The sequence below is a fragment of the Rhagoletis zephyria genome, unplaced genomic scaffold, assembly GCF_001687245.7.
Source record: "Rhagoletis zephyria isolate East Lansing unplaced genomic scaffold, Rhagoletis_zephyria_1.1 Rzeph_scaffold_00037, whole genome shotgun sequence".
Taxonomy (NCBI): Eukaryota; Metazoa; Arthropoda; class Insecta; order Diptera; family Tephritidae; genus Rhagoletis; species Rhagoletis zephyria.
In genome coordinates this window covers 586,444-611,950 of record NW_016157121.1, presented here as the reverse complement: position 1 = coordinate 611,950, position 25,507 = coordinate 586,444, and the positions used below count along the sequence as shown (strand labels likewise).

Sequence of the window (25,507 nt, the reverse complement as noted above, 5' to 3'; positions counted from 1 at the left end):
TACAAACAAACGTTATGCGAACCGTTTCGAACAAGTGCGCTCGGGTATAAGAAATAATTTTGTTACTGCCCTCAATTAAATTAAAACAACTGAATTGGCATTTAATACCTACATAAAAGAAATAATACCATTTGCGCAAGCATTGTATGAAGAATAAAATAAAAATTATAGCCGAGAAAGAAAGAAATTCAACGATTTGCATGCATTTTTGCAATTTGCATTAAGAGTGCTATTGATGAAATTGTATGAATTCTAAACATTGCACGGTTCTGCGCTTGATCGCATCCATTTGTGCACCGCACCCCAGTGACTGCATATCTATAGAATTATGTATGTAGGTACACCCAATTCCACAGTTCAAATTACCATAGAAAGTAACGCATCAATGAATTGCACTTATTTGGCCCTACAAAGCAATATATGCACATATGTACATATGTACATATGTATGCATGGATGTACTACAATAATGTTTGCTGCAAAAGTCTAATGAGACTGGGGCAAGTGATTGTGCGAATGGGTGATGTGGCGCAACGCAAATGCAATAAATACTAAGTAAATAAATATTGCCCAGTCTTTGCTGTGACGAACCAAAGATACTTGTTGTTTGTCAATTGAGTTCGGCTCATCATCATACACACTCATATGGAGAGTCCATCACCGGAATAGCATGGCAGCAAGACATGCGGAAAAACAAGTCAGCTGATTGACAGGCAGACAAAATAAACATAAAACGGCAAATGAATGTCTGCCACTTGACTTTTTGCAATGTTTTATTTTTTTATTTTTCTCAAACTCTGTTGCATTTCCAACTGATTCATTTCATTCCAATAACCATTTGAGAAGGGGGGTAGGCAGAATCGAAAAAAAATAATAATAATATTGTACTCATGACATCAATACTCATTAGCGTTGACCCGTTTTTTTAGGTTTAAAGCAATAATTAGGTATACCATATGGCAGACAGCGTTCTTGAGATCGATTGCAGCAATGTACCTTGACTTCCGTGCTATACAACCAGAATTTTATAACAGTTTTAGCATCGATGTTACTGAACCCTCCGCGGGGGTGTGGCCTGAGCAATGTACCTAGACGTTGCGTGCCTTACAACCGAAATCTTTATATCGGTGTTAGCATCAGTTGATGGTTTGAAGAGGGCTGGTAGAGGTCTAACTATACATGTCTTCCACTGTTTCTAGCATTTGATCGAAATGTGTTAGAAATATCTAGACAGACTGTAGAGGAGGGTGGGACTCAAAAAGCTTAAAGTTTCCTAACATTATTACATATTAGGGCACACTAGCGCTGTGATCTAGATGGATATATTGTGGTAACCCTTAAGACGTCACTCCATCCTTTGGCTATTCATAAAGTTAAGCACTTTGTCCCAGACCTTAGATGGAGATGATATTCTATGGTGGTTTGAGTTGAAGGCTATTTAAATAGATACATATATGCTCTGGAGTTCTCCTACCTTCTTAGAAGTTCTACCATTTGCCCCTTGAACGGTCCTTAGAGAGGTTGAGAGCCATAGAGGCTCCATTGGAATTCACTGTGGAGATGGGCCGGGGACTAAATATTCATCCCGACATTAAATTTTGATGTCCCGAACCGGCACATCCTGACGTTTTTCAGATTTGTACCGTGAGTCCCATGAGTCACGATATCTATCACTAAGTAAAATTCACATGGATTTCAAATTCATTTTAAATAGTACATATCGATAGCTGAGTGGAAGATCGACCTATCTCGGCAGCCAATTCGCCATACTGAAAGATCTGCATATTCTGGTTATTCTGTTTTCATTTCGGAAATCGTGGATTTAATCAGGAGTGTCGGAAAATAATTTTCCTCCCGTGCCGCCCGCTTATTTTTTTAAACCTTCCCGATATCACCCATCCCGGCCATTTTGAAATTAGTACCCAATGCCCCGCGCCCATTTCGAATTCATAGTTGCCAGAAGGGGTTCCAACCATAAGGGGTTCCAACCATAAGGGGTTCCCAGTTTTTCCAGCACACTTTTTCAACTGGCTACTAGCCTTTATACCGATTTTAATGGAATTTAAAGCTTTCATTAGTCCTTCTACGAACACATTCGCGCACAAAGAAATCAGTTGCAAAAATTTAAATATTTAAGTTTCATATCAAATATGTTTTATTGAGAGTTAAATGCTTATTGAATCCTACTTGTAATGCTAAATAATATAAACAAATACCTAAGTACATTCGCGTAAATGGTAAATGGGAAACCCCATTTCTAGAAAGCGTGCAGGGAAGCAAATTTTTCAGTCGTTATTGGATAAGTATTTTACAATGGCTTCACTTCAGACAGCCTATGCATATACAAAATAGCAAAAATGATCATGAAGCGTATTGTAGGATATGTGGAAATTTGCTAATGGCGGTAAGGCAAGCACGTTAAAAGCGCCAAACATTTTTCAAAGTTACGTCACCGCCAAGAGAAATTTGTTATTTTATGATTTAAAAAAATCAGAACTTGCTCGTTTCATTATCATCAATCATTCAGCTCTGCGGATTATGCCACAAAACTACATTACTTATACTACTTATAATATCAGAAAATACATACTTCAAAATAATGCAACGCCAGAACTTAAGAAACTGTGTTTATAGGGAATAAGTGTCCTGATCGATGGGTTCAAGATTATGGCAGCCCTACTTTATTGGTAGTTGTTGTGTGATATAAGTTCCAGTAGAGTCTTTTAGATAGTGCCACCCTTAGGTCCTTCGTCTCTTGTGAGAACCTTATCTCCCTCCCTCACAATTTGGGTTTGTCTAAGTTGACCTTCCTTCTTTTGGTGAATGTTTAGCTTTCCTTGAACTATGTACGTCGACTGCGTAGTCTGCTGTCTTCTACTTAGCTCCGCTGCTATGGTTCTAGATTTTAATATTTGTATTACCCAATCGGTTATTAGGTTAGGGATATCATTCCTTGTTGTACCCCAAATGCACCGATATATCAAGAAATGCATACAGGGCTTATTAGATTTTCATGTCTTATATGATGCTGATTTTCGCATAGTGGCTTGTTCTTCCAGATGTGAAAGCCAATTAGATTTGGTAAGATTTTGATTTGAAAAGAGCTGAAGCTAACTAATTTGTATGGCTTTGGGAGAGTATTTATCCCCGCTTTGGGTATGAAAACGACTTTAAGCAGTAGACTCGATTTCAACGCCTGTCGGTAACCGGCGCGATTAAGTTACTGCATAGTGTAGGTTACGATTTCGTCGGCAAAATAGCGGAGATTACCCATATTGTGCCAAGTTGCCGATTTATCAAATTCAATTAAGATGATTAAGGGTACATATTTGGGATCTTAAGGCGATGTATAAAACGCTTATCTAATGGTAACCTCAGAAATTGAAATACTTGTGCTATTACACATTTGAGTAATATACATCTTATTTGTGCAGGACAAATCACTGTAAAGTGACGTCTACAATTAAAATCTAATTTTCTGTAAGCATGCCTAATTTTTTTCTTTTACGCAACTTGTTATGCAGTCACGGCTTCTTCGTTTAATAGGTCTTGTTTGCCATTGTAATTACAACCTCATTAAAATGTTGTCAAACAAGCACAAAGCAAGAAGAGCATGGGTACCAAAAATCAGTGGTAAATTTAGTGGAGAATGAAAATTTGTTAAAAAGCAAATATGGGTACAGGCAATTAAAAATTAGCTGTTGTCTTTCCTCATACTTCAATCGTTAGTTTGACGTTAATGATACAAGAAAATATACGCTAAAACGGAAGCATGCATGCTGAAAAAGACCTAGAAAATACAAAAAAAAAATTGAAAAAAATTAATGTTGTGATACTCTTAAAAGACGCACAGTGCTCTAATGGAAGGTAATTTATTATGTATTTATGTACATACATACATACATATATCTAACTTCCATAATTGTCTGTTAGTACAATGCAGCTCTAATATAAACAAAGCGATTCATCAATTCCCACTAGACTAAACCAATAAGCTCTCTATAGTTAAAGTGATATTTTAGTAAATACATATGTATGTAGGTATTCGGAGTACAGAATAGCCCAGTAGAGTTGAAAATTTTTTCCTAATCCAACGTGCTACGCGAAGTGATGGACGAGATCCGGACATACGCAACGCAATCACTGGATCCGATAATGTACTGACAAGCCATCAACGGCATGCTTAGAGAATATATTACCACCATCCAGGCTCTCGCCCCGTGAATGTCGTATTTGGAGTTCAACCACCGTTCACTGCAACCGAGGAGCTACAGTTAAGGCCCGAATACTGTAGCCGACTGAAGTCATACTCATTTAGACTCCACTCCAAACATATGTATGGCTTGTAAAGGTTCTCCTCACGACACCTACCACCTCTTCAATTATCCTCTTAAAATCCACGCTTCCTTTCGAAACAGCTCGATTAGTTGAGAACCGTTAGTTGAGCTTAACAATAACGATGGAAAGCCTCGCTGATCTAGGCAGGGCGTAGTAATGCCGCTACAACAACAATAAAAAAGAGATTTCGAAGGGTTTTACATGTCTGCAAAGAGTATGCACCACGGACATCACTACAGCTGCCATGATATGGCGAAGGACGCCAGAACCAAGGAATGCCCGGAAGAAGAATATCAGCTGGTATCACTAAGAGTGCTGTGTCGCTGCTGAAGCGAAATCTCCCCCTGCAGCCAATAGCTACGCGTGAGCAATAACGGGAGAAAAGCGGAGGGGCGAGAGATGTCTATTCAAAAGGAAACGAGAGGTAGAAAGACGTGAGTGGGAGGAGCTTGAGATGCCGATAGGCAGTAAAAGATGATTCCAAGATCGTAACTGGTTCCTTTAGAGAGGAAAATGGAAATCGGGTAGCAGATGTCCAGCGTACACTTAAGATATGGAGCGAACACTTCTCAATGGCGACATCGGCGACGCTTTTTGTGAAGGAGATCCAAGACCAGTAGGTACGAACAATGTTCACGTCCCTTAATCTGACCAAAACGAGATGGCTTGAAAACTACAAGGTTCTCAGATCTGGCTATTCAAAGCCGATGGTGAGGAGCTGGTGGGGCGCATTACAATTGTTAAGCCTTTAATCGCAATTTACTCTGATGAATACATACCCAGAGGGGTGTTAGTGGCATGAACTTTAATGCAATATAGTATCTTAGTGTTTCGCTGCCTTTCTATCCTGAAAATGTTAGAATAAATTATGCACCGTACTTTATATCAGCACAAACACCACCAACGATATCAGTCCGGAGATCAAGCGAAGAATAACTTTTGCTAAGAAATGGTGCACTAGGCTGGGTATGCAATTGAAAAGCTGAGTTGATGAAGAAAAGTCGCATTCTGGATATTTTCCATTATTTCCCTACTTTTATTCGGGTAAATCGGAGGGTAATAACTGACCAAATTGAGAGGATTTGTTGCTTTCGAGAGCAAACCTTTTCGACCTATTCGTTACGGCTACGCACACTGGGAAGTTCTTAACTGCTACCAGTTGCCGCATACAGCAGTTCAAAGTTTACTCTTCAGTCAAAAAAATCCGATATCGAAAGCGTGTTCATGTGTGTTATTGAAATATGTTTTATAAAGTTTAAGGATGATGTTGGTTTAGAATCAATTATATCGGTGAGGAAGCTATGAGTGTTGATTGTTTTACAACCTTTTATCAATATTGAGTTTCATCGGGGTCTGAGATACATACACTAGGGTGCTTTTTTTTTTGCGACTATTTTTTTTTCGGTCCCATCGTGAAATTTTGTTAGAAATACCCAAAAAAAAATTTCATGAAAGTTTGAGCCCTTAATATTAATTTTAAGTACTCGGCCAAGGCGTGTGAAGATTTTCCATTTAAAATACACGGGAACTTTGATTTTTTTTTTTTAATTTCTATAGCTCAGCGGCATGTAATGGTATCACCTTGTCCAAAATGGGGATTTTCTCAGCATTAAATGCTCTACAAAAGTGCCCACTGCGGCGAAGTCGTAACTCACACCGGCGAGGTAGTACGGGCCACTAAACCTGATTTTTTCATGAAATTTACGTTTTTTCGCATTTATCTCGTAAATGACAAGAGCTATAGAAAAAATGTAAATGAGAAACTTGTAGGAAATTTTATTTCCTACAAAAAAGCTCATTAGCGCTTAATCGCTAACTTCAATACTGCTTGAGATATTTCAATTTTAAGTTTATGAAGTTTTAAATTTTTATCAAAAATCACGTAAAATTATAAAAAATATTGTTCTTTTATTATTTATCACTACTTTTTTAACTAATTACCTTTTTTTAAGATGAATATTTTTTATAATTTTACGTGATTTTTGACAAAAATTTAAAACTTCATAAACTTAAAATTGAAATATCTCAAGCAGTATTGAAGTTAGCGATTAAGCGCTAATGAGCTTTTTTGTAGGAAATAAAATTTCCTACAAGTTTCTCATTTACATTTTTTCTATAGCTCTTGTCATTTACGAGATAAATGCGAAAAAACGTAAATTTCATGAAAAAATCAGGTTTAGTGGCCCGTACTACCTCGCCGGTGTGAGTTACGACTTCGCCGCAGTGGGCACTTTTGTAGAGCATTTAATGCTGAGAAAATCCCCATTTTGGACAAGGTGATACCATTAAATGCCGCTGAGCTATAGAAATTTAAAAAAAAAATCAAAGTTCCCGTGTATTTTAAATGGAAAATCTTCACACGCCTTGGCCGAGTACTTAAAATTAATATTAAGGGCTCAAACTTTCATGGAATTTTTTTTTGGGTATTTCCAACAAAATTTCACGATGGGACCGAAAAAAAAAATAGTCGCAAAAAAAAAAGCACCCTAACATACACACATATTTATATGGAATAATTTGTAGTAAACTTAATTTTTTATGCTACATTTTTAAATGACTTTTTCCACAAATTGGGAAAAGTTCTTTTGCTAAATCTCTACGGTTTGCTAGTATACAAAGCTGTATATCTTAGCGCATTTTGAAAAAAAACTACCATTTAAAAATTCACCAGCCCACATTCGGGAAGAACAGCTGGTGGAACCACGTAAATGAGTGTGCCAATTGGCGATGTTTTTAAGACTCGGTCGAAATCGACAAACGAACGTAATGTCAAATAAGAAGAAGAATCTCGATTCGCACTCGATAAACCTTAAAGAAGCTGTGAGAATACACCACGCCAGAATTAAAACACATCTCCCATCAACATCCCGTATCGCTGCAAGCAATACAAACAATACAAACAAAATTTTGCATACTAATGGAGTTATGCACACAGGCATTTGCATAAAACCACTCAATAATAATAATGTATGTTCATATACTATTATATCTACATATATTCCGCTATGGATAATAGAAATTAATTGTCAAGTTGACAACTTGATTGCCAATCAAAATTGCGGCGATACAAGTGTAAGCCGCAAGCAAATATAAATCCATAATTCCATATGTATCTACCATGTATTTTCTCGCATACAACCATCATGAAATTGCCATTTGATTGTCAGCGAATGCGTAGGGTATTTATGCTTCCATTAAATTACGAATGTTTCATATTTCAATTTGCATACATACATACATACAGTGGTGGGCAAAACATATGGAACTGAAACGTATATTTTACAAAGGCTAAATTTAAGGTAAAAACTGTTTTTCTACTGAAAGAGTATGCAAATGTAGTCAAATCCTTAGATTTTTTATCAAGAATTACGTTTTCATCTAAAGAGTTAATATATTTCTGCTATATATATAGTTAATAAATCCATGGTCAAAACATATGAAACCAAAACTAAAATGATAGAATTTCAACATAATATCTAGTTCCGTTACGTAATCTAATTGTTAAAGAATTGATGGAGTTTTCACAAAGGATACTTAGCTTTACAACTTTCCAAATATTTCTAATCGTATTGTGATCTGATATTTAGGCCGGTAACTTTAAAATATTCATATTTTCCTAAGTTAACAGGGCAATTCTGACCACTGTCTTTCAATTCACCACAGGTTTCGAAAAACAAACATCTTTCGTAAGACAATTGTCAAGTCTGGCTACCAACTTGAAAGCTCTTTTCTGACTTTCGAAAGACAAATTGAAAGATTTGAGAACGAGGAGGTCTCAGCGTTAATCTGTTTGTCTTTTAGTAATAAATGAAATTATAAAAAAAAATATTATGTTTTTTCATATTTCATATTTCATATTTATTTAAGAAATGAGGCTGTATCTCAACAAAAATCAAAAATTAAAATTAAATTTAAATTAAAAAAGAAAAATAAATAAAAAAAGTTTCTAAAAATTTCAAAAAAGAAATTAAAAAAGGCAAAATAAAATTATAAAAGAGGAAAAAATTTAAGAAAAGGTTGTAAAAACTTGTTAACATTATAAAACGAAAAAGTAAATAAAATAAGTTTCTAAAAATTGCAAGAAAAATTAATTTAACAAAAAACAAAATAAAATTATAAAAAAATTAATAATAAAGTTTGTAAAAACTTAATAAAATAATAAAAAACTGTTTCATTTTAAATTATTATAAACCAAAAATTTAATTTAAAAAAAAAAATTAAGTATAAAGAAATTTTGAAATAGGTTTCTAAAAATTAAATTAAATGGAAAATATGTTAATTTAAAACAATAAATCACAATAAAAACAAATTTTATAAAAACAAATAAAAATGAAAAAAGGGAAAAAATTTTAATTATAAAATCAAAAAATATGTTTAAGTTTCTAAAAATTAAATGAAATAGTTTTCTTTTAAAAGTTCTTTTAAAGAGTTCAGTTAGAAAACAAAATAAAATAAATAAATAAAATAAAAAGTGTTAACATGTTGGTAAAGCCAAAGAAATGTTAGCTATTCTTCGTCGCAGAGAAGCAAAGCAGCTTCGAAAATATTCTATAGAAATTGATTCATTATGCAAAAATATACGTCAACAAGCTCACTCCTGCAGCCGAAAAACACAGCCACACATCTCGTCCATGCTAGACAGACTTCTACCCTTGATTTAAGGCAAGTGTTTCGTGGCGCCAGAGGGCTGTCTGGATGATCGGAACTGGATACTGCCACACCAGTAATGTGCCACACTATGACTCGAAGAGGCATTGGAACAGCCATTGGCGTCTGTCTGTCACCACAGGTTTCCTTCTCTTGCAACGTTCGCAAGCTGATTTGGATGTCGGTACATCTATCAAGGTCTCGGTGGCTCTGGGGTAACCTCCGTAGACCTGGGGCGCTTACTGAATGCAGCGACAGGAGTAGTAGTAGTAGAGATTGGTCCTCTTCCGACTCTGAAGAAGAGAAGATTGGCTTTTTCTCCCTACTCTCCTCCAGGATGCGCTCCTGGTCTGTGACGTTGGGGACTTTGGCAATGGTTGGGGCCGCAAATGCGGACGATTTTCCCAAGACACTACTAAAGTATTTTAATGGGCTAACTAAATAAAAGTTGTTAATAAATTTGAAGATATGCGCTTAACAAAACTTGTTAAATTTTCTCTGAAATCCTCATAACATGGACACTAGTGCAAAAGACTTTGGTCTTGTGTCCTAGGTGTTATTTAAATTGTTGCATAAAGATCTAATTTTAGCATATCTGACTATGTAATTTTTTTTTTTTTAATTTTTTAATATATTTTGCATAGTTCTTGCATATTTGTTGCATATATTTTGCATATTCAATTTGCGTAAAAATCCGAGCTCTAATAATCACGTTGGCAAAATAAAATTCTTGATTAAGATTTAGTCCTGATTGAGCAGGAAGTAAATTAAGTACACAACCTGCCTGAAAGACAGAATTTTAGAAACGTACATGTAGTTCCATATGTTTTCACCACCACTGTACTCACTCGAATGCTCGTGTGACTGGTATGTTGCCGCCTCCCAATTGATATGTTGTTGAATGTGATAAAGTGCAGATTACTTAACATTTGGCACTTGAGGTTTGACAAAGCCGCAAATGAAGCACTCACACACATATACACTTACAATCAAACATAAAAATGTACACTTATTTGCATTTTAACAAAATGTTTGCTCATGATTTCTGTCTGCAACCACTCATAATTTACAATTTTATAATCTAAGCACAATTAGTTGCGCTTTTTGCTGTCTGTTTTTGTTTTTTTAATTTCATATTTTTTACTCCTTGGTATGTTTGGTATTTATTAAGCTGCGCCCGCTGTCGATTGGCAGCCACTATAAGCGCTAAACGAGTCTTAAGTGAGCAATAAAAAAATGTGTATGAATGTATGCATGTACATACATATGTATGTTTGTAAAAAGTAAGTAATTCGAATTTATTTCTACACAAGTGCTTTATAGCTTATTTTGCCATAATAGTAATTCAAAAAACTAATAGACATTTTTCCACTGCAAAGCATACAAATATACAAACACACACACTATATACAAAAATTTGTTTGAAACTTTTTATTTATTTTTTTGTATTCACAATTTTGAGTTTTATGTCGCCCGCCCGCATAATTCATTGTCCCATTGTCTGCTTGTGCGCGCTTTTATTGTAACACAATTTTTTTACACTCTTTTCATAATTTTTATTTCAATTGTTATTACTGCGGCTGCAAAATATTATGGACATTTTTTTTTTTTAAATAGCTACAGGCGCTAACTTTGTGATTTATGTATTGTATATAGTGTTTGTATCGTTAGTCCATGTGAATATTTAGAGTAGGCACGTTCAAGTAAGAATTCTACATACTACATGCATATGTACATTAGACTGCATCACTTCCCATACAAAAAAATAAAATAAAAATAAAAATCGGTACCGTGTTTCCATTGGAATTATAAAATCTATTATATTTTAAGACGTCCAGCAAAATATTTCCGAAAAATATTAAGATTTCGAGAGCTAGACCGATTTGAAAATACCTCCAAAAATGGAGTTTTTTTATGAATAAAAATAGTTTCTTAGAGACTTTTTTGAAAAAGATCCCCTCAAATGACAAATGACGGTTTAAGCTTAAAAAATTTGCATAAAAATATTTAAAAAATATCTAAAAAAAAATTCAACGTAATCGTAATAATGAGATTTTTGATGTTGTTTTTGAACTTTTTTCAAAGACTGATTAAAAAAACTTGAATAACTTAGCATAAACTTTACCAATTTAGGCTCATGAAGTATCATTGGAAAGGAATTTTCTAAGCCTTTTTTATTTTTTTGTAAATAAGCTCAATGTAAGCATGAAAGAGAAAGGTCGGATGAACGAGCGTCATTCCAAGTTGAATTAAGATGTTTTGGTATTCGAAAAAAAAAATTGGGACACGAATGAGTTTTTTGCACTGGAATAAAAAGAGTGGGAAAATACCTTTCTACTGAGATCCTATAAGTCTAAATTGTTTAAAATAGCTTTGGCCCTGTTGAAAAGGTTTTTAAATATTTTTATGCAGATTTTTTAAGCTTAATCTGGTTTGTCATCTTTGGGGGATTTTTTTTTTAAAGTTGTTTAGGAAACTATTTAAAAAAATACTCAATTTTTGGAGGTATTTTAAATCGGGCCAGCTCACGTAAATCTTAATATTTTTCCGAAATATTTTGGCGGACGCCTTCAAATATAATAGCTATTGTAATGCCGGCGGAAAAGCCCCAACTTTTTTTGGTGATGCAGTCTAATGTATGTACATATGTATGTATGTATGTATGAATGTCAACTGCGCGCCAAGTTTCGCAGGCGTTGAAGTCATTTACGAGAATAGCCATCGAGATGTTGAAATATAATACTTGAATGTCATGTTTGTAGAGGAAATGCATAAATACAAATTAATAGCTTTATGATTACTATTAGGTTTCGCCTTATGCAGTGGCGCGGTAAGTAGGAAATTGTATAAATCAAAATATAATAATTCAATGACTTTTTAATTTATGACTTTGTTCGGTTGAAGGCGGTTGGAATTTCGAAATTTATTGCTTTTAATTTATAGAAAAGTTGTTGATAGTTGTCTGCGCCAAAAGTAACATACTTTGGCAATATAAGTACTTAATAGCTGATATCTATGGTCGATTAGTCGACGAATTTATCGATAACGGAGAATTGAAGACTGTGTTACTGGATAAAAAAAGTGAGAGCGCGGAAGAAGTCAAGCTTGATAGCCAAAATGGTGTAAAGGGAAAAATTTTCAAAATATTTTCATCATCATCTTCATCTTAGAGTTCATCTTCACCAACATCGTCCTAGTGGTCTTCATATGCATCCTCATCTCCAATTTTCATCTTCATCTTCATCTTACCGGGCAATCCTGACTAATGTTGTGGTTATGTACACATCACATAACTGCGCATAATTTTCAAACTGCCATTCTGTATGTACTTGGTATTTATTTTGTATGTACTCAGAAATTTGCTGCACATTATCTTAACTGAAATTTGTGCGCAGTTATGCGAAATATGCACAATCAGGACAATTGAAAGTCTTTTGTAAGACAATTGACAGGCAATAGGCTAAATATGTAAGTATGTAGTTTGAAAAATTTTGTTTATTTTGGCACGGAAGTCTTACCAAAAAAGCTCCCTTGCTAACTTTCATGTTGAAAAGCTCTTTTTTCAGAAAGCACATGAGCATATTCCAATTGGAGATGTGCATATATGTATATCATTTTGCCCGCAAAGGTCCAAGCATGCCATTCGAGGGATCTGCGGACGAGTCCTTTTTTTATTTTCTTTATTTATTTATTTTTTTTTTTATTAAATTTTTAGTTTTTATTGTTTTAAGAATAAAAATAGTAAAAATTTTTCCATTAAAGTAAATTTTCAGTAATTTAACGTCTTATACCTCTAAAAATATACGTCCTTTCTAAAACCTTTAAGCACATTTATGCTTTAAAATTAAAAACTTAGAAGATAGGAACTTACTTTTATTAAACGGACGTATACCATCGTAAACATTGTACATACCTGGAAAAGAAGAAAAATAGTTGATGTTATTGACATTAAAAAACAATATATTCGTAGAAGTATAAAAAAAAATTATTAAATAATTGGCGCACACATTTCTGCAAAATGTTTTGCCAAATTTCTATAGAATTTCTCTAAAAATTGTTGATAAATACAAATCTCAAGAGTTTCTTTGTTACGGTAGTAAAGTAATAACCCAGCCAGCAAAAAATCCGGCGAAAGGGGACAAGTACCGAAAATTGTTTCGAAACGGCTGTTTTTCTAGTTAAATTTTTAGCTTCCTTCTACAGTTGCTTTTTCATGGTTCGTAAACAAAAACATTAAGGAAGCGCTTGACTGGGACTCGAACCCGCCACCTTCTGAAAGCTAACAAATACTAGCACGCTCCACTGCACGCTCAGCCACTGCTGACTATGTGTACATGCTTTCAAATGTTCAGCTTGAACAAATAAAATACAATTATTGCTTTCAAATAACATCATCATTTTCGAACGTTTTCCGGATACGAATGAATGCAAATTGTAGTCCTTTTCTGTTCGTTCCCGTGGACAGAAAATTGTAGGAGGCCGCACTATCGGCAAAAGTTATGTTTCACTGCTGGCTGGGAACTTAGTTTCAGAACTCAAACCCTATATGTATGTTTGCATGTGATGCATATATCGACCGTGGGCAAATGCGGCTCTTTGCTTAGAAAGCTGCGGCTCTTTTTACTATATTTCTTGCTCAGTACAATGTGGCTCTTAAATTTTTTTTATTTAAGATATGGAAAGTCAAACCTTAAATATCATGTCGAACATCTTCATATAACCCCCGATAAAATTCTGAGACATGGTCATTCGTCAGATTGTTGCTTACGCCTCCGTAGTTTGGTAGACAACAAAATAACAAAAAACAGTCAGCGTTTGAAACCCCACCAAAGATTGGCTTTGCTCTCGGCCGCAAGGTAAATGAAAACTTCTTCAACTGGGGCTTTAGATTCGATGCACCAAGTTATCGCGACCGAGAACAATCTATTGTAACAAACCTCAATTTGAATATACATAGGTCTTCTTTGATCAACGTATTGTTAAGAAACCTCGGAGGGTCCCATCGCCGAATGCTATTTAGACCATGTCTTCTAGATGCAGTGATCCATGGAAGCGAAGTCTAGGATTGGACTCTAACCTATACTTTTATTCGAGCATCGGCAGCCTTGCAACAAAGATTTTCTAGATTTTTAAGACAATCCGGAGCTTAGAAAGATGCGGCTTTTTAGTCATCGTTAGTGGAAATCTTATTTGGCAGTAAATTCCAGCTTAAAACCTTAGAACCGGGATTCTCGACCACATTGGTATACATGTGTGTCAAGCGTGGAATAAAGAACAGTTGAGGGCATTTAAGAACCCAACTCTGAACTCTCTATTGCAATGTACAGTTGCTAGCAGTATCTTGAAAAGGTTTCGAAACGCTTTTTTTAGTTAACTTTTTAGACATCCAAGCTCGTAAAAGAGTGGCATCGAAGAGAACGATGTTGCCGACTCACTGGCGAGAGAAGGATCAACATCCACTTTTGTGGTACCGGAACCATTTTGTAGACTCAGCTGGTATTGTTTCCACAAACTCAGTACGCAGTAAGCACGGGAAAGTGGTAGTGTACGTTATACTTATATACATATATTTAGAACTGGCTCTTTGGTTATCCTTTGGATAGACATTGAACATTGAATTCCTAAACAGAGCTGGACCTGGTTTCTCGCTGGATATTTAACTGGGCATACTGTGATTATATTTTTTGGGGCTCCTTGTAATATTAAGAAAACGTACACGGGGCTCCTAAGTATTAGCTTTAAGCTTGACCACTAGGGCAGTCCAAAATGAAGTAAAGTAGGAATTTTAACGCTGTCACCCCGGTTTATTTTTCTTCAGGCGACTTCCAGTAATAATACCCAAATGTTTATTTAACCAGTAATTAATATTAACTATTTTTTAACAGTCCCCAAAAAATGCAATGTGGGCCCCGTACAAAATAGTTATCTAATGTTAAAAAGTGGTTAAACAACCAATTGGGTATTACTGTTGGAAGTCTTCTGAAGAGAAACAGAGTTTTCGATTTAAAAATATTGCTTGCCAAGAATTCTATACCATTTCCACGAAAGAGTGTTTTTTCCCCACATAAAATACATGGAATGTTTCATATCTAAATATATATGTATATATATTTTTAACAAAAAAATACGAGTACTCTTTTTTCCATTAAGAAAAATCCTAGGCGGTGCGAGCTTAACATTTTCAACTTTCTTTTTGGGCCACCCTGTTATGTATAGATAGTAGTCGTACAAAACTTTTCACTTTAAAGATAACCACTGCATTTTCAAACATGTAGTAAATAAAATCTTGCCGCATACTAATACATATATCAATGTTTTGTCAGCTTTTCTTTGAAACATCTAAAAAAAGATTATGTTTCACAACACGTTTTTAGAGAAGTGTCTACACTTACTTCTTAAAAGCGACATTTTAGGCAATCGGCGCCGTCAGTGCACATTAAACTATAATTTGCGCGATGTCAGCAGCAAGAAAATAATTAAAAATAAATCATACACATAAGTAATAATACCAAAGTCACGTTTCATTTCATTTCATTTCATTTTAAATTGAATTCGAAACCAAAATGCGAAAAGAGGAAAAAACAACAATGAAAATCTTTTGCTAGCATATGACAAAAACTTCTTAAAGAAAGGTGTAAAAAAAGGAGGAGTCAAGTTGCTCCTATTTCAATTTTCGATGACTATGTACTTTCAATTGGTATACAAATTCTATAGGAAATTATATATAAATATATGCTTATAGTGAAAAATTAAATTACAAAATAAAAATTTAGTTCAAGGTAATGAAATTCAATGACTACGCCAAAAGGTCGCACACGAAATTTCATAGAGTAAAATCTGCAAAAAGAAAAAAAAAACAAAAGAAAGCTGCAAATCGATGAGTGTACTATTCTTTCCAAATCCACCTCGACAGCACCTTGCCGTGACGCACGATTTGGCAAAGTGGTCAATGCATACAAACAGAAAAGGCGTATATGTAATATGCACTGATATAATTGAAAATCCTGCCAGTTTCCCTACACTTTTCGCACATAAATTTCAAAGCTGGCAAATATGGTTTCTGGCACATTGTCACACTATGGCATTTCGATGAATTGAAATTCAGCTTTGTCTGGCTTATACATATATATGGTGATGGTTTGTCGAATCTCAAGGATAGCTAAGAGACACTTAAAATTAAAAATAAATGAAGAAAATCGAATAGACATCTACAATCAAATCGATATAGTACTCTAAGGACTTAGCTGGGCAGAAATCTTGAAGTAAAATCCTTTACAGTGCATTGTGTTTTAAATTACTTGCGGATTAAAGAGAGCAGTATGGAAGGAAAAAAGTGTGCTTGGCAAGCAATTATTACTTTTCTTATACAACATCTTATGACAATTGTTGTTTACTCTTGAATTTAGTTTTTCTATGGTCGCAAAGAAGATGTCCGGTCATTTTGGCCGCCACCACGGTTACGATAAACCCTACTATGACTATGATGTTATATATTATAAGGCCCGAAATATTATGAAAACAAAAATATTCTTATTTTCAACTGGTCATTAGGGTGATAAAAAAAGTTAAAATTTTAATCTCTCACCCCCTAGAATTTTTCTAAATGGAAAAAATACCCGTATTTTTTCGTTAAAAAAATATGTATTTAGAACTGGCTCAAAGCCCTAAAGTTTTCAATACATTTGACATGGAGAAAAACACTTTTAGTTAGTAGAAATGTTTCTATTCAGGATACTTCCAACAATAATACCCAATTGTCTATTTTACCATTTTTTAATACTAGCGATTTTTAATGTAGGCGCCATTGAATTTTTGGGGTTCTCTGGGACATATAAAAAATAGTTAATATAGACTTTGCGCCCTAAGAGTCTCCACGGCGTTTCACATGGTGTCTGAGGATGTAGCGCTAATGAACTCTTGGTCCGAGAAACGTACACTGCGAATCCCACGCAATGTTCTGGAAATCTTAAGCAAGGCGTAGCGCTGTGGAACAGTGGCAATACCGATGGGATCACCCCCATAGCGGTCGATGGGCCCAATCAAAGATAGAAAATTGGCTGGGAAAAAAACATGGCAAAGTAGTCTTTAATATCACTCAACTCCTAAGCGGGCATGGCTGCTTTAGAGTGTACTTGTTCCGCCTCAAATTAGATGGTGCCAAAATAATGACGAACTGAGGGTAGTGCCAAGTGGATGCAACTTGAAACTGAATGCATCAGAACAGGAACGTACGATCGAGCTTAGGCTTAAAACCCCTCCGACGAGATAATTGACGGTGGTACCGAAGGGGATACGGTAACGCACACATAAAGGCACTTTTAGTTCGGATTAATGTTCCACACTACGGGTCACAGGTTGACGATATTTATATATATTATATATTTATATTCATAGGTATGTATATATGTATATGTACAATAAAAAAGTCCTTTCCTCCTTTTTAAACATCACTTTTGGTCTAAGTTGTACTCTCGAAAAATACAACAATCCGCAAGAATGTACTAATCTAGATAAGATCGGACCACCATAACTACTCCAATTCGAACAACCGAAATTGAACTCCTACCAAATGTCCCGCATCAAATTTTATTATTAAAATCCACCCTTTGTACACTTTTCTGATTTATTGCAATTTCCAAATCATACTCGTACAAATCCATGAATGTACAGACTCGCCCACTCCCATAGCTAAGCATGTTACCGTTGCAGTTGCAGCGACATGCGACAGCAAAAAAAAATATGTCGCGACAAACTAAAAAACACTTCGTACACACAAAATTGCATTTTTTTAGGCTGCCGTGCGGAATATTACATAAAATGAGGACACACCTCTCCAAATTGTGGAACACTGTCACTACAATGCACCACAGTTGGGTTATTGCAATCATTACATACAACTCTATACATATGTAGGTAGGTTTGTACTTAGTCAACAAGCATGATTGAATGCAGCACACCGTGGCGAGCACATTGTTGTCAACTTTACATTGCCGACAACAGCAACAACAACGAAAACGAATATAAAATAGAGGAGTATACCCTAAAACACAATGATATGGGAACGAGGGCGAAGGGTAATATGAATGAGTGAGTGTGCGGAAGTGGAAGTGTACCCTTACTTGCACATTTAGTGTTGTATTCTTCATATACTACATACAAATGTATGTATGTACATTAGACTGTACCGAAAAAAAATTTTGCCGCACGCCCCTGAGTGTGAAGGTAATTAAAAAGCCGATTTTGTGCCGAACGTACAGGTCGTCTTTTTACATTTTACGTTATATCTTCGACATCAACATTCGGATCTTCAAGTATAGTATGTAGGATTTTCTTGCTTTAAGGAGACAATTTTTTTGTTCCGAAGTTCATTGAACTCACGTACTCTATTCTAGTTCTTACCCACCACATCTCAGTTCCTACTGGGGATGGGCACGGGACAAAAATTTCAATTCTGACCCGCCTATCCCGAAATTAATTTTTTTTTAGTCCTGAACCCGCCCGTCTCGACGGTTTTCAGAATTGTACCGCGGGTTCCGTAGGTTCCGACATCTGTAACTAAGTTTAATTCACAGGTCTTTCAAATAAATTTTAAATACTCAAAAATTTGGCATCTTCCGATTTTTTTTTTCTTAGCTGTTCGTTTTCGTGTCAATAAAACATAAAAAGTGCTTATTTCTGGAAAGGATTTTGGTGGATTTTTAAAATCCTTCCCGATACCGCCCCTCCCGTCCATTTTGAAGTCAGTACCATAGGTCCCGCGGGTCTTGATATCCCGCGCCCATCTCTAATTCCTGCTACGCTAACGAAGCAACCTAATATCACAAAATTAAAGCTCGCCAAAAGTCATTAAACTCTTGCCAAGGAAGTACGTATTTCGATTCGAAGGCAATTTCGATTTTTTTTTTTTTTTTTTGCCAAACATGGTGCTCGCTTTGTTACATTTTTCGTCTTATCCTCGGCATTTACCGTCGGATCTTAATCACGTTTTTACTGTTTTGTTCGAAAGTTCATTGACATCAAGTACCTCGCTCTGGTACTTAAACATCAGATCTCATTCTTAGCCCCCCAACGTACCGCCCTAATGTCAGTAAATTAAAGCTCGCCAAAAATCACTAAACTTTTTCCAGGTAAGTATTTTGATTATTCCAGTAAAACCATTTAATTTTTTTCCGCATGTAGGTGTCACCGTCATGTAAAAGGTGAGTAGATAAATAAATTCTTACTTTTCTGCCACAAACGATACACTTACATGTCGAGCGACATATGTGCCTACTATGTCATATAGCAATACTTATATGTAGTACATTATAAACAAATTCAACTGAAATAAAAATATTTACCACAAACTTTTCTCTAAAGTGATTTTACAAATCGACATTACCAGCAAGTAGATCACCATTAGACAATTTTAGCCATTTTAAAACTGCAAACTAATGCCAACCTACAGCCGCTTGGCGGTATTTATGAATTCCAGTTTATCGTAAAGAGGCGTCTGCATTCTGAAAAATTCTGCAAGAATGGTTAAGCAAGGATCACACGATTTGTACATTTGTACAGATTTGTACATTTTGGCAGTGTAAGAGTGGTGTTGTCTGGAAATTCTTGTATTTAGTTGAACTCAAATTTCTGAACAACACGACTCTGTGACTGCCAAAATATACAAATCGTGTGATCCCTGCTTTAGTCAAGTATCTTCAGCCAAGTACCTTTAGCCTCACTCTCGCGAGAACCGGACGCTCGCAGAGCCTTCATGCTCAAATCCTTGCAGCTGCGGAAGAACCTGTTCAAAGGTGTCCTTTCGGCATGCATGACCACGGCCAATTTGCTACCGAGACACCCGCCATTGTGTAGATGTTTCCTTTACTCAATCCTGCCAATGTTCTGCGGAGGCAGCCGTGAGTTGGAAGATATTTTCCCTTCTCATTCCTAACAGAGCTCTGGTTTAAGAGCGTCGAAGGTATTCCAGATCTGTCTAGTAATCCCATACAATCCTGTACAACTTCACCACTGCTTAGCTTAGGAATGATAAATTTCGTAAATTCTTTCGTTTTGATTTCCCTAAGTGAGGCACTCATTTCCATTGCGTGAGACACATTTTGTGTAGAGCCCCGAACCTCGTTAGTTGATCCGCTATTGCATTTCTATTTATGTACATATGTATGTTCCCTTTCCCTTGGAACCAAATTAGGGTAATTTCTATTTTACTATGCTTCGTGAGGCATTTGATTGTCACCTCGCTTGAGGTATCATATCTATTAAATTTTGCCAGTTTTATGGTCCTGTCGATTACCCTAGGTTCCGCCTGAAAAATGCTACAGTGGTCCGCAAGACGCAGAAGATGTCCAGGTGTTCGGAGTATACAGCTCCACCAACCCTACTCTCGAGCTTTGAGACACCTGTGTACACATGGATGGGCACGCCACTCCTTAAAGAGTCTCTTTTCACTCTGGCTTTGAGGGTAGGGGGGTCGAAAAATGCTTTAGTGGGAGCAGGGTTCGGAAGTGCGTGTAGGGGTATTGGAAGAAAATTTAATTAATTTAAATTTATTTTACACCATAAGGATAGTTTGTTAAGAGATCCCCGCCGTAAAAATAGACAAAAGTCGTTGTTTGTGTTTCATCCAAATGTATCCGAAAATATTGTCGAACAGAGTTGCACAATTTTTAATACCAGCATTTGATGAGTATTGACAAAGGGAAAACGTTCGAAATTACGGAATCAGATGATCAGATTTATGTTATATTGTTATGAGTCATTGAATAACTCTAACCGCGACATGGGTTTAAACTCCTTGGAGCGATATTCCGACTGCGACAGTGCCAGTAGGGAGAAATGTGTTGTAATACGTATACATATGTACATTTAAATAGTTATTTTGTATTTATGTACAATGTACATACTTATATATACATACATATGTAAGTATGTATTGTATATATATATAAGTATTTGTGGTTTTGAAACTATGCAACAATAGAAAATCACCCACCCATTTGTTAAGGCTGCATCGCCAAATACCAAAATTCATTTCATGCCACACAATGAACACTGATGTTGAATGAAATAAGAGGCCTTAACCGGAGAGGCCAGGTAACCAGGCATGCAAGCAAAATGTTTCGGAATGTGTAACGTTTCCTCTGGTAATGATGCCTATTTGTACTTGCCAGGTTTATAGGTTGTACGTACATTTAACTGCTTACAATGTGAGTGAGGGAATTGGCGCTTGCGTTTGCTCTGGGAACTAAGAATGCATGTATACATACATATATATGTACTTTAGGGTGCATTACCAAACAAAAAAAGATAGTTTCTCCACAGAAACTATAAAATGTTTTATATTTTTAGATTTCCGCCAAAATATGTATTACGGAAAAATATTGAGATTTAGTGGGCTAGACCGATTTGAAAATACCTTCAAAAATTACATTAGTGGTATTCATCTAAACCGATAACTTTATCAAGCAGATATTCTTATAAAATTAAGCACTCTGTTGCATGAACGCTCCATGCTCTCCTTTCGTTTACACTTGCGACAATAGTCGTGTTTTCTTTGTTTATCGAATTAATCAGTGAAATAAAACAAACAGGATGGATAATAAATTGAACCAGATCTCTATCAGCATCATATCGTTTTTGTTGAATTTGCGTGCTAAATTTTTATGCGGGTCCTGATTATTGCCCAAGAAAACACAGCTAGAGTTGCGACAGAGTTTATCAGAGTTTATTCAGTTTATCAAGTTTATTCAGTGAAATCGCTGAAGAAATGTGTCAACGAGTGTCCATACAAAATTTGACAGCTAATTTATAAGGTTTATTCAATTATATTCTCATACGAATACCTTTATTATGTATTTTTAATTTTTAAACATTTTTATGTAGATCTTTTAAGCTTAAACTCTTCTATAAACGGAGGTGATTTTTTGGAAAAAAAAATCATTTTTAAAACTACTTCTATTTATTTAAAAAAAAAAAAATGAATTTTCGGATTTTTTTAATGGATGCAGCTCACGCTTATCTTAATATTTTTTGCAAAATATATAGGCGAAAGTCTAAGGATTTAATAAATTTTATAATTCTGGTGGAAAAACAGCACCGATTTTTTTTTTTTTAACAGAGAGTGATGCACCATAATGCGCATCCATATGTGCATATAGTGCACCCATGGGTGTTCACCTGTTAAAAAATGAAAGCAACCAACTGATGTAGAACAATGTCATGTGCAAGTATGCTGGCTTCATTGAATTTGGAACAAAACATACTCACACATCGATTGCATTATTCAGAGATGCATATGTATGTACACACAGTGAGTCTCAGTCAAAATCGTACAATAAATTGTTTTCCATATTTTGAAAATTGTATTAATTTTTAATAAATATATAGTTCATTAAACAACAAAATCCATAAAACCCAAAGTTTCTAGCTTTGTAACAATTTAAATAAATATAGTCAATTTTTAACAGCTTTTATTCAGAATTTTAAGATTTTTTTTTTGGTATGCATTTTTATAGCCCATTCAATTTTAGCATAATAAAGAGCAAGTTTGAAGTATTTTTTGTTTGGGGTGTTGCGCGTTTTCTTCCATATCAAAATAGATTTTGTTCATGCGCTATATGGCAGAAAATGTGCAACACCGTCAACAAAAAAAAAAAATGCCAAAAATCAACGGTATTTTGTTGAATGGGCTATAAAACTGCATGCCCAAAAAAATTCTGAAAATTCGGAATAAAAAGTGGGAAATTTTTATGAAAATTTAACGATCTTTTTTTAATTGTAACAAAGTTAGAAATTCTGAGTAATAATATGAACTATATTTTTATTAAAAACTAGTAGAATTTAAATAAATTTAAACAAAACAACATATTAGGGGTATTCTCTGAGTCTTGCAAAGCCCTTGCATGGTGCACAGATTGCACGGATTGCACGGTAAAACCCGGTTTTCGTATGGGACAGCTTTGCAAACCGTGCAATCCGTGCACAGTGCAAGGGCTTTGCAAGACTCAGAGAATACCCCTATTTTCAAAATGTGGATAAACATTTTTCTGTACGATTTTGACTGACACTCATTGTGTACATACTGCGCTTATGTCCGTATGAACGTACGTACATACATACGTCATCGCAAGTACACAGCTTGCAGTATCTTGAAAATAGTTCTGAGCCAAGAATGTATGCTAAGAAAGTGAATTCCATGATTTTCCTCGACGGATTCACATGAGCTTCGGATAAGAGCTTGTCAAAATCTCAAATCAGTACATGGCTTAGGAGTTGTATGTACACTTTTTACTTATTGAAAAATTCTTGAAAAGAATATGAAGTTTTGTAAGAAAACATTGGCATCAATCTAAATTGTACTTTTTACATACAAATACTCTTCCTGGCTGAGATTAAAAATAAGTCGTTTCCAAATTATCAAATCTTGCAATAGACCAACACTTTAAATATGTTTACTGTGGGTAGAGAGCGCCACAGGATATTGGAAAGCGCTTGACCCGCGGCACTAGGGAAATTTTTTAAAAACGTTCGGGCGTGACGGGGAAAATGATCCCTTCACAAATCTTTAGGAAAAATCCGCAACTTCCGAAAGTTCAAAGATCTTCATTAAAAATGTTATAAGAAATTAGCAATACACACAGGCTGGTTCTGCAATTCACATCTGAGTGAATTTCAATAAAATGCCCTTGGAATTCAAGGAGGCAGGGGTTGAAATTCATTCGGAAGTTGCAGAACCTGCCTGAGTATTAATGTCTTTATTCACAGGTTGACATCTGTATACTAAAAAGAATTGGGTGTTCGTATGATACAGTGGTGGAGCAAGGACTCTGGGACTTTAGTTGGCGTTGAGGGCAACGCCCCCGTGATCATCACTCACGCCACCCTTTTGAACCTTTCTTAGTCTGTTTTTTATTGTAGTTTTGTCCACGGACGGCCACTAGACCGTGCTGCCGAAGAATAGAATGCGACGCACTACCCCTGTGTATGCCCAGTTCACAATGTGAGCCTACAAGCCCCATTTTTTTCCAGGACAGTTATAACCTTCTTGCATCGCTCTTCTACATTGTGCCGCCAAGTTAGCTTTCTGTACAAGATAACGCACAAATATCTAGCTTCTTCCGAGAAAGTCAGCGTTATACCATTCACAGAAGGAAGTTGCAGCCGGATAGTTTTAATTTTCTTTGAAAAAATAACCATGATCGTTTTTTCCGCGTAAGGCGCATTGGACCAGATCGCATAGAACTTAGGGGATGCTTACCTACTGCCATCGTCAGGGCCAGATCAGCAGCGTCAGCAATGCCCTGACAACCTGTGGTCGGTAGCCGTACCAGCAGAGTATCTATTCATCGTTGGATACCACAAGAAATATCTAATTTTAAAGTCTGTCCAGTCACCTCTGTGGATTCCGAAGGTTCGATTACCGTCTATTAAACGCTTTTAAACGACCAGTGCAGATCTTTATTATTTGAGAATATTAAGCAACACTTGATTACCTATTCTACATTTTCAATCCTTGAAATTGACTGAATAAAAAACAAAACATTAAACTGTACTTAAGCTTTTTTGTTGTTTTTCGAGCATATTTGCAAGCATATTTATCAATGTTTTAGTGCTTATCTCTTTCTTGCTTTTCTTGGCCCTGGATAGCACCAATAAGCAACTAGGTTCGCCGATGCCTACTTGTATCCTAAATAGGACATTGAAGCGTAGATATTTCCTAACGGAAGTGTGTCAGCACATACATATATAGGAGTATAATAACATGATAAATGAAAATATTAAATGTAATCCACCATCCGTCATGACACCCAGTAAGAGATTTAGCCTAAAGCAAGTGCAATTTCACAACAAGTCTTCCTACACCGAAATTGCTAACTTCACAAAAGAGAAAAATACCTAAAGGTAAAAATACCTAAACGATTTTTTTACATTCATGCAATGTTTCACATCTTTCCCCATTTTTTTTTTCAACAGACACAATGGCGAGCATTAAAATTCCCCAAAGCAAATGCGCCATAAGCATCTTTTTTCAAAACTTAGTCTAAGGATAGTCGCACATACTAGGTCTGGGGAGCTTTTGAACTAAAGAGCTAAGGAGCCAGCTCTTTTAATTGAACTAGTTCATTAGTTCGTTCACTAAAGTGAGCTACACAGCAGCACTAATAAAGTGGAAATGTAGTTTTACAACGCAACGAACTCATATTTCGTCGTAAGGGCATAAAAAAACTTTCCTTTTTGGTTGTTGTTGTTTCCGACAGGGTGGGTGTATGATGTATTATGGAACGAATTTCCGTCATCCCTTGTCAAATTTGGTTTGGAGACAAACCGGTTTCGGCGTTGTGCCATCTTCAGTGTCATTTTTCGTTCTGCATAATTTTTGTTGGTTGCTCGTATTTATACTCCTTGTTAACTACCTCTTTCTTTTGTTAGGTACGTCTTTTTAGTTTTGCAGTGTTTGCGGTACTCAATAGGTAGATGAATTGTTTTGGCTCGTTTTTGACGGCAGGTAGAAGTCCGTGATTTTTAC

General features: G+C 35.6%; 1 protein-coding gene across 8 annotated transcripts in view; it reads right to left on the bottom strand.

Moving 5' to 3' along the window:
* The window catches only part of Sulf1 (Extracellular sulfatase Sulf1), a 217,055-nt gene that overhangs the window by 128,345 nt on the left and 63,203 nt on the right, over positions 1-25,507 (bottom strand). Inside the window, exon 3 of one of the 8 annotated variants that reach the window (XR_001847960.1) lies at positions 12,857-12,898. The exons of the other annotated variants lie outside the window; for them this stretch is intronic. The gene's annotated coding sequence lies outside the window, so the exon portion shown is untranslated. The remainder of the gene's footprint in view (positions 1-12,856; positions 12,899-25,507) is intronic. 8 annotated transcript variants of the gene reach the window in all.